The 11,327-nt window shown below is 35.8% G+C and overlaps 1 protein-coding gene across 1 annotated transcript in view; it reads left to right on the top strand.

Annotated features, from left to right (window-relative positions):
* Positions 1 to 11,327, top strand: part of KLHL14 (kelch like family member 14) — a 114,073-nt gene that overhangs the window by 5,648 nt on the left and 97,098 nt on the right. The gene's annotated exons all lie outside the window — the stretch shown is intronic.

Here is an 11,327-nt window from a genome sequence, read left to right as displayed (position 1 = left end):
AGAGATTTTTTTAAAGGTGTGTGTGTGTGTGTGTGTGTGTGTGTGTGTGTGTGTGTGTGTGTGTAGGACTTGACAATCATATTTTATTGGCTCTAATTTTAAAACCCTTTTTAATGATTCCTAGCAGAGGATTGTTTTCTCCTTTTAGAAAAGCAGTATCTTCTCAGTGTCTCATGACAAAACATCATGATTCCAGATGCCAGGATACCTCAGTCTAATCCAGAGTGTTACATTAGAAGGTGCATGGTTTAAAATTCCATCATGGGATTTTCCCATTCAAAAGGATGTCTAAAGGATGGGGTACACTTTGTGCAGCCTTATGGAACCAAATGTTTATTTTTTTCCATCATGATGTTTCTACCAGACCTAGGTAACTGAAGTTTTAAGAAATGGAAGATATTCTCTACAGTTGTTTAGGCAGTACTAGTGTTCAGGTGAGGCCCACAGGAGGCATAGAAAACCTCGAACTTAGAAATCTTGTAAGTTGATTGTTCTAATATTTGTGAGAGATGAGTTAATCAGTTGTGGTATCAAAAGATGACAGCAAGAATATTGTCATCTTTTACAAGCAAGAATTCAAACCCCTGTGTGCTTGAATAGTGAACACAGGAGTCCAAGTGAGAACAAGAATGTGGAATGTATTTTTATTTTGTAAGAGTTTTTCATTTGTCTAAAGATCAAAATAGTAAGCTTAGTGTGATGGGCAAATGTCACCACACCATGGGCACTGGCGATTAGTATTCAGTTATTTTAACTTTTATAACTTTTAAGTGACCTACAAGTATACTTAATTTAGTACATATCATTAATTTAGTATATAGCATACACATTCGAGGTCCAGACAACACAGTTATAGTCCTGAACATACATTTGCTCACATTTTTAAAAATATATACAATCTAGTATAAATTCAGAAACCCAGAAGGATAGTAAAATTAATATTTATCTTGTTCTAAGAGTAATTTGGAGAAAATGAGCATTATAAATTTGATCCAATAAATAATTTCTGAAGCCCTCCATGTACTTTTATCTAATCAGTATGTTCTAGGGTTCAATGTTATGAGAGTTGACTTTCAAAATGCAAAATCCTTTTCCCACCTTAGTCTGGATTCGGTACACCAGCTGGGGCCTGCTGGCTCTGTCCTGGTGGATGGTTGAGATACCAGGCTGCCTGGCTCCATGACGACACCTTCTAGCTTCACTGAGCCACATCATTTGAAGGATATGTAGTGGTGTCTGACCACTGAATGCTTACAAGTGTCATGGATACTGCAAGAATCTGATACTTCTGCATAGGAAGAAATTGTATTTTTCTTAAAAAGCAGAAGATACAGAAGATAGTTTATGTGAACCTATTATTGATCTCAAAGTAACATAATTTAGATTTTGTTGCATTATTGGTAACTACAGCATTTTAATTTTTAGGGACTAATGACATTATTCTAATTTTAATTCACAGAAAGAATGCAAGAAAAATCAAGTTCTTAACTTTAATGTAGACAAAAATGCTATAAGTTGTAATAAATAGCATTATATTGTCCCATTTATTATATATAGCATCAGCATAAAATAAAAATATTCCTTCAGCCTTACATGTAGTTTCACAGACAGATGAATGTATTAAACAATTGTTTTTGCAATTGCATCACTTTTATTGAAGACAATTGAATGGAAAGGCATTGTATTTATTACCTTTTATCTACCTGTAGTTCTTAAAGTCTAGATATGAAAGAGTTCCTCAAATTCAGAAAAGGAATTGGAAAATTAAAATTGACCAGTCTGTTGGAATTAGAACAAAATATAAGCAAATAGAATAACTTCAAAGAGAATTTACTTGCTAAGAATATATGAAATCTATAGAAAGTAAGTCTATTAATATAACAAATTTAAACATGTTTGTAAATATTATTAATTTTGAATATTTATTAAGTCTAGAAAGATAAAGCAACCCAAGCATAAACACTTTATAAATACCCAAATTAATTTTTAATTTGTGCTCTAGTTGCTTAGTTTTTCTGAGCATGTCATTTATGCTCAGAGTCATATTTTATTTTATTATCCTTATTTAAGCATTAAGGATAATAAATTAAAAATAAGAAGCTTATTATCTTATATTCAAATGTATACATATCTAATTTAAGACAACAGAACTTGAGTAGATAAAAATTAAAATATTTTGAAGTCTTGTTTCTTAGTTCTTTTTTTTTAATTGTAAGAAATACAAAACTTCAGATATAAGTTCTTGGAAAAGTTTCTGGAAAAGTCATTAATAAAGACTTCTAAAGCATGAAAATTTAGTTTAATAAAGTAACACGACTTGCGATGTTTGGAATATTAGGAAGTAAACATCAGAAGACGTATACTCTAAGTTTGTCTTAAGTAACACCGAAAGTTTCTTTTTTATTTGTATTTTTAAAATTTTAATGCATAATTTAGTAATTGTCTCAAATAAATCAAATTAGACTGGATTAATTAATTTCTCTTCTACATTTTCATTGCATCTCACACAATGTAATAGTTAAATAAAAGCTTATTGAAAGTTGAAGGAATTAAGATTATTAAATAAAAAGCCTCAGCATTGCACTTCACCGATATCTTTCTGAATATACATTACTATTGTACATGACAAAAGTCCACTGAACCAGAAAAACACCTGTAGCAGAAATGCATTCATGAAAATGATTACATTTTTAAAACATTTAACCACCAGCTGTTACAGTCCCATGTACGGTTCTATATTAAAGTGTAGCTTTTAAGATATTATATTTTATAAACGATATAAGATGACCTTATAAAGATTTCACCTTCTACAAAACATAAAGATGTCATGTAAATTAATGTAAAAATCTATTTCAACATAAAGAATACTAATTATCTATTCACTAAAATAACTTGCAATGATTAAAAAGCTGTTAGATTTTCTAACACACACTGTCGATTCCTAGCTTTGGTGTTCAGAAAGTGTTTCTTTAAATGCAAGACAATATTTCCTATTGGTTCTCTTTCTAAGAACTGAATAATAACCTTAACAAAACAAACTAATTATATCCATGCATTCTCTAAATTGTTACTTCCCTTTATACCAATTTGATATCCTCAGATTAGAAGTTGTTAGGCAGTTAGATTTTGTATCAGAAGTTGCTCAACCATTCAAAATACAATTTGTTTATTATCTGAAACAGGACCATTGATTACAAATTATATCACAGGTTTGGGAGACAAATTGTTATATTCTACAATCAGAAGGCAATTAGAGTAGATATTAATTCTTTGTATTGGCTTAAAAGGCTTACTGACAAAAGTAGACATGTTCAAATTTTAAGTCATGCTTATATTATTTTTCCATATTTAGGAACATGTTGAGGTTTGCTCATTGTTTTAGTTAATTTCTAAATATCTCAATTTTCTTAACATAAAAATGCAGTAAAAAATATCTTACTTTACTTCATACCAGGTGATGTTCCAAGCATGTTACAAATGTTAATTAACTTCATGCTCATAATAGCCCTAAGTGGTGGGTACCATCATTAGCCTCATTTTATAGATAGGAAGACTGATGCACAGAGAAGTTAGGCATTTTACCCATGGTTGCACAACTAATAAGTGGTGGAGCTAAAGTCTGAGCCCAGACTCTTGGGTCTGTGTTCTCATCCACAGTGTTTTGCTTTTTGCTGTGAGCCTTTCTATGCTAGGATATAATCTGGTGATTTTTCTTAGAGTTATATGTAGACTTAAGACTTTCCTTTTGGAAAGAAACTTGTGAGGGTTAAATATTAATGTATCTGACTTTAAAAAAAGTTAGGAGAGGTATCCTTCTAGGCCTGGAGTTGGCTTCTTTTTTTTTTTTTTTTCTGTAAAAGGCCAAGTAGTAATTATTTTAGGCTTTTGTGGGGGGAAGTTACATGTTCTCTGTTGAAACTACTCCACTCTTCCATTGTAGCACAAAAGCAGCCATGGACAATGTGTAAATGAATGGGCATGGCTCTGTAACAATAAAATGTTATTTGTAGACATTGAAATTTCATGGAAGTTTCACATCATAAGATATTATTCTTCTTTTGATTTTTTTTCCTACCATTTAAGACTGTAAAAACCATCCTGTGTGTATAGGCCATATAAAGAAAAGAAGGTAGGTTGGATTTGTTCCATGGGTCACAGTTTGCCAACCCTTGTTCTTGACACTTGGGAGACATCAATAAACAAGATGGACACAAAATTTTGTCCTTATTCTAGTGGAAAGTATCCCATTGATCTTTTTCTTTGGACTTGGAAAGAATTCAAGTCTAAAGAATTCTACCATGCCAAATTAGAATTTCAACTTTCCATAATAAGAATTAAGAATTAAATAATGATCCCAGGGAGGTAAATAATGATTAATTAAAATAGTGAATGAGTTGCTCATTTTTTCAAGCATATAGATGCTTGGATATAGAATCAACTACCATAGATTGGTCATTAATCAGAAGAGGGTTAAATATTATTTCTATGGTATTTTAATAATTTCCAGTTGGAAATTAGAGTAGTTAGGTACATTTAACCCACTACTTCCTGAGATTGACGTGCATATATGCAGCAAACTAATCTAGGCCTACAAATGAACATGTGAACAATTCTTCTTCTAAATGCCAACCTGTATCTCTTGCTGCTTTGATCAAAGGGCATGTGTTGTCAGCACTCCTGACCTCTGATTGAAGCAGCTGGATTGAGGACAATATATATAAAAGCTCCCTGCCCCCTCCAAAGTAAGCTCTAGAGGGGCACTCATGCTCATGTAGGTTTGGCCTATGTGTTTATCTCCCCCCATCACACAGTGACTGCTCTGAATATTTGTAATCAAAGCACTTAACTCATTGCCTGACCTTGATCCAGAAATGTGAGTTCAATATGAATTGGTACAGGTCTTAAATACAATTGATCTGATGCAGTTTAGTGTGAGAGGAAAGCCAAAATTCTTCCCTACTGGTCTACCATACTTAGTTATTAGTTCTCAGATTAAGGGCCTAAATAACGGGGTTATTGAAATTTGTCCCCATGATATTAACTTACTGAAAAAAAAAAACAGACTGAGCCAGTATATTTTAAATACATCAATAAATATAAGAACTTTCAGTATAACCATTAAAAAATGACTGTGAAAATAAGACAAACCAAAACAAAGCCTTGAAGCTTGAATTCGAACCAAGAGGTTTTTCCACCTAGATTTCTATGTACAGGAGTACTAGAGTGGTATCAGCCTTCTTTCTGTGAGGACAATAGAAAGCTATTCGTATGAGTGATACTTACAGGTGATAAATACAACAGGTAGCAGCCTGAATTACCAAAATGTCTGTATATTTGAATAACATAAAATAAGATTACTCTAATTGGAGATTTATTCTGTTTATATTTTGTTTCAAGAAAACCATTTTAACAACTGTTACGCCATAAATGTTTATGTCTTCTGTCATTCATTTAGAATTTCAGAAAATATATTTATCATCATGTCCTTTCCATTAACTTCCAAGATAATTCATGATGCATGAATTACTACTTATGATAGCTTTAAAGCAAAACAAATAAACCCTATTATGATAGGGGCAGGGGAGTGAGTTAACCAGGGAAAAGACGCTCAGTTGTCACATAGATGATACAGTAAATATGTCCATTTTACTGTAAACATCGAAATGGCTTATATAGTCACAAATAATATCAATGAAAATAGGGTTAGAACTATTTGCGACATTAGAAACAGAAAAGTACTAGAGAAAGCCTACAATAGTGAAGAAATGAAAATAGCAAATATTTGTGATGTGAAGAAAGAAAATAAATCACAGGGAAGTGAAAAGAGAAAAAAAACAAGCAATAAGGAAAATGCAAGGGAATATGGGAAATCAAATAAATTATTAAGAGATAAGTCATGTGAAAAAAAAAGAAGAAAAAGAAATATCAGTAGAAGAGGATGGACAAGGAAATTCTAGAGCTTTAGGAGTAGGTGTTCAATATTTGTTAAACAAATAATTACAAATTTAGAAGCATTTAAATCACTACATACCCAACTTATATAATTTACAGAGTTAAAGATAGAGTTCCATTAAAAAGAAAAATTGTCCTCAAAAGAAAAAAAATGTTTCCACAAGGAAAAAATGTCACTTTTGGTACCTTCACCCCTATAATTTGATTCAGTACAACAATGATATATTTGTAATTTGAGTTAATCAAGATGTTTTACACAAAATTCTTTGTTCTTGTGCTAAATACAGTATTTTCAGAAGAATCAGGGTTCAAAGGGGACAGCCTGTTATGTCAGCAAAAGGAGATGAAAATATTACTGCATTCTTTGTAAAATCACCTTAATTCCTAATATAATTGGAGCTGGCAGCAGCCTGAGAAGCAATAGGACCTTCACAACCTTGAGCAGCTTTTCTAAACCCATGCCCGTGACCGGGCCCACAATGGAAACTCAGTGTGATGCACTGCAGTTACCACTAACAAGAAGTTCTGCTGTGGAATATCCCCCAGAATTGGACTGAACATATATAATAATGCTCCAAGCTCTTTGCTAGGTGCTGAGGTACAGAGTTGAACGAGACAGACACAATCTTGGCTTCATGTAGTTTACAGTATAAGAAAAAAGAGTAAAAATGAATCAGACTGGTAATACATGCTATAGATTAGAAAAGTGCCATGTGCTGGGAGAGCATATAAAAGAGTGCTGTAACCTTGTCAACGTGGCCAAAGAAGACTTTCTCTACAGAAGAGGTTTAAGATGAGCCTTGAAAGATGAGATATCCAAGTAATGCGTCTGGGTGGAAGGTGGGGTATGCAATTGGGGAAAGTAAAAGCTGAGAGACCAGTACATGCAGGAGCATCTAGACCAGCGGTTCTCAACCTGTGGGTCGTGACCCCTTTGGGGGTCGAAAGACCCTTTCACAGGGGTCGCCTAAGACCATCGGGGAAAAAAAAGATATTTACATTATGATTCATAACAGGAGCAAAATGACAGTTATAGAGTAGCAACAAAAATAATTTTAAGGTTGGGGTCACCACAACATGAGGAACTGTATTAAGGAGTTGTGGCATTAGGAAGGTTGAGAACCGCTGATCTAGACAGAACCAAATTTAGTACCTTCCAGGAACTGGAAGAAAGTATGTATGGCTAGAGATTAGGCAGGAAGGGTTGTCCCCGTCTTAGAAGAAATGGCAGGCTCTGCTATAGATTATCCACTACATGAGTCAATTCCATGGTGGAAAAAAATCAGTGCGTTTTTTTATTTGAACTGAGAAAATTAGTAATACTCTGGTGGAAACACTGCTGCCTTTGAAGTCATAAACCTAATTGTGTGTTTTAGCTCCACCTTAGCTGAGTCCCACATCAATATAATGGGTTAATCATTGTAGTCCTACTTGGTGGCATTTTGGTCAGGATCAGCTGAGATCATGAAAATAAACTATATAAATAGAAATGCTTTTTAAGGGCCAGCCGAGTGGCTCAGTTGGTTGAGAGCACGAGCTCTGAGCAACAGGGTCGTCGGTTCGATTCCCTCATGGCCCAGTGAGCTGTGCCCAATCTGAGCTGCCACTGAGCTGCCAACATGTGGCAGGATGGTTCAGCTGGTGAGAGCACATGCTCCTAACAACAAAGTTTCCAGCTCGACTCCCACATGGGATGGTGGGCTATGCCTACCCGCAACTAAGATTGAACACAACACCTTGAGCTGAGTGGCTGCGAGCTGCCGAAGGGAGGCTGGATGGCGACTGGACTTGGAGCTGAGCTTGCTGTGCCGCCCACAACAAAGATTGAACGACAACAACTTGGCTGTTCTTCTCCTTCCCCAATTCCCCAATAAAATCTTAAAAAAGAAAAAAAAAGAAAGAAATGCTCTTTAAAATGAATTTATTAAAAAAGACACATTAAGCAAAATATACCTGAATACATGTTTGGCTGTCAAGGAAACTGTTGAACATATCTGTGATTTCACTGACAGCACAGAGTTCGCCAGAGACTTTTAAAACCAGAAGAATGAAGTTGGACCGACCCAAAGGTGAACACAAGGGCATCAAAAAGGAAGTGGGAAAATTAAAATTTCTGGTTGCTCTCAGCAATTTTTATTTAACTCTGCAAAGGGAAAATGATGGCCTATTTAGCTGTAAAAGTCTTTCAATTCTTCCTTTCATAGAGAGGAGCACCTCTTCTTTTTTATCTCATAAACTCAAGCTCAGAGGCTCCGTTTTCTGCTGCTCCCAGAGCCTCTCACATACATATGCCTGGCTGTCTACTCCCAGTACGCCTGCGAGCGGGCTGGTACACTGCACCTGCGCAGGGACTCTGAACTTCCTCAGCTCAGCTGGGCCACCGTATGGAGGCTGCAGAGAAGTGAACTGAAGAATTACAGTCGGTTTCACTTCTCTGCCTTATGTGCCTTCAGGTGCCTCTGAAGGCAGGCGAGGCCAGTGAAATGGAGAGGAGGAGGAAGAGAGAAAGCACCAGTGCTAGAGAGAAAGAGTCCCTGAAAATGTAGGGCTGTTGTTGAAAAACGTGGATAGGTGGTGTGTGTGTGTGTGTGTGTGTGTGTGTGTGTGTGTGTGTGTGTTTATCCACAGTCCACGTGCATATTGTTGGGTGCCAGCTTTACATTTTCTGTACAGTGACTTCTGAAATGTATTTTTATCAGCCAGAGGTCTATTTTGTATGTGGGGGTGGAGGCAGGATAGTCAGCGATTCACACAGCCTAGAACTGAGTGAGGAATTATTGAGTTGGGAGGGTCCATTTTTCATCGAAACGAAAATAGTTCTATTTGTAAATCCTAGAACAAAGCAGCAGACCAGGGTCTGGCCCTGGCTTTATTTAGCAAAACCCATCACACCAGAACATCCTGGGCCAGTGGGAAGGATGAGAAGAGGGAATGTAAAATCTGTGAGTCCAAGAGGGAAACTTGGAAGCAAAAACTTGAATGCTTTAAGGATGCACAGTAGGACCTCAGCACTTTGTTCCTCATCTGCGTTAACAGGGGTTCACTGATACTGTGAGGGATCCCAGCCAATAGGGGTGTATTATAGTGGCAGAAGTATGTGCCTCATAGCACAGACCAATTTGGTGGATTGGTTACTATGACAACATACCACTACTGTCAGTGGCAATTCCTGTACTCTCCCTGTTTTAAGGTTTTTACAAGTGTTCCGTCCAAAATGGCATTTGTCAGAAGGAACTACACAGTAAAGATAGGATATACAGAGATAGAGATAAAGACAGATGTGAATGAGAGAGAGAATATGGCATAATAGGAGGCTCAAATAAAAAGGTTATGTGATGCAAATATCTTAAACCACTCTATTGCATAGTAATTAAGACCTAAAGTCAGACAGATGTGGGTCAAATCCCACCTTGACCACTTACAAGCTGGCTCTCGTTGGGTAATTTACTTAACCTGTTTTCAGATTGCTTATCTATAACATGTATTTAATAATACCTTCCTCATTGGGACAATTCTGAATGTTGGAAGAACATATGTACAACACTTAACATCGTGCCTGGCTGTGAATACTTAATAATCGATAGCTTTTATCTTTATAGGAATAGTTCTATTTATAGCTAAGCTGCCTGTCTGTTCACTTGTTAGGACTCCTTACTCCACGCACTAAGTTCATTCTAGAGCTGAGTTCTCACAGCCTGAGTCTCAAGTGCTGCTGAGTCTCAAGTAACGGTATTCCTGCTGAGTGTCCGTTTTACCCTTCACTAAGTGAACTACAGAGCTTAGACCAATGATGGGGTCTGTTCAAGCCTCTTGATCTATCCATGTCAGCAATTAGAAGAGATAGAAAAAAAGCATGGTGGATTTACATTAAACAGCTTTATTGAGATGTAATTTACATACCATTCAATTCACCCATCTAAAATGCATAATCCAATGGTTTATAGTATATTCACAGAGTTGTGCAGCCATCACCACAATTAATTTTATTTTTATCACCCTCCCAAAAGACCCCATACCTGTTAGTAATCAGCATCCATTCCTTCTCCAAACCCCACAGCCTTAGGCAACCACTGATCTGCTTTCTGTCTCCATAGGTCCATAGATTTGCTTGTCCTGGACATTTCGTATAAATGGAGTCATACAATCTGTGGTCTTTTTGACAGGCTTCTTTCACGTAGCATAATGTTTTCAAAGTCCATCCACGTGGTAGCGTGTAGTACTTCATTCCATTTTATGGCTTAATAGTATTCCATTGTATGGATATATACCATATTTTATTTATCAGTTGATGAACATTTGGGTTGTTTCCACTTTTTGCTATTATGAATAATGCTGCTATGAACATTCATGTACAAGTTTTTGTGTGGGCATGTGTTTTCATTTCTCTTGGGTATATACCTAACAGTGGAATTGCTGGGCCACGTGGCATTCAGTTGGCATTGAACAAATGTTTAACCTTTTGAGGAACTGTCAGATTGTTTTCCAAAGCAGTTGGAGTATATTGCACTGTCACTCTCAGTGTATAAAGGTTCTGATTTTTTCACATCCTCACCAACACTTATTATCATAACCATCCTAATGGGTATGAAGTGCTAGCTCATTGTGGTTTGCATTTCACTAATAGCTAATGATGTTGTGTATCTTTTCATGCTCTTATTGCCCACTTGTGTGTGTTTGTGTGTGCGTGCGTGTGTGTAATATATATATATATATATATATATATATATATATATATATATATTGCCAAAAATGTATACACATTTTAAGAAAGGAAAAAACTATTAAAATGGTAATAATATATACCGATAACAAAGATGAATACAAGTCATGTTTGACTTCTGCAATTACAAGAGGTGCTCAAAGTGGTTACCATCAGCGTCCAGACACTTCTGATTATGGTGAACTACTGCTTGAGCCACATTGACCAAAGTATCCACTTGTATACATTTTTTTGGCACCCTCTGCATTTTAAGAAAGGAAAAAACTGTATTAAAATTACGCTGATGGTAACCACTTTGAGCACCTCTTGTAATTGCAGAAGTCAAACGTGAATTGTATTCATCTTTTGTTACCAGTATACATTGAGTATTGCAATTTTAATCCAATTTTTTCCTTTCTTAAAATGTGTATACATTTTTTTTGGCACTGTGTGTGCATGCGTGTGTGTGTGTGTGTGTGTGTGTGTGTATTTCTTTTGTTTTGGAAAAATGTCTATTCAAATCCTTTGACTTATTTTTAGTTTTTTTGTCTTTGTCTTACTGACTGACTTGTGAGAGTCTTTCAAGCATTTTTAGTAGGGCTTCTTATAGTTCCTAGATCATTCCTAGATCACAGCTGGGGCCACCTTCTGCAGGAATTGGGGGTTCTATTGGACA

The sequence above is a fragment of the Hipposideros armiger genome, unplaced genomic scaffold (assembly GCF_001890085.2).
Source record: "Hipposideros armiger isolate ML-2016 unplaced genomic scaffold, ASM189008v1 scaffold_173, whole genome shotgun sequence".
Lineage (NCBI taxonomy): Eukaryota > Metazoa > Chordata > Mammalia > Chiroptera > Hipposideridae > Hipposideros > Hipposideros armiger.
The sequence above is the reverse complement of the archived record's forward strand: the minus strand, read 5'-3'. Positions and strand labels throughout refer to the sequence as shown.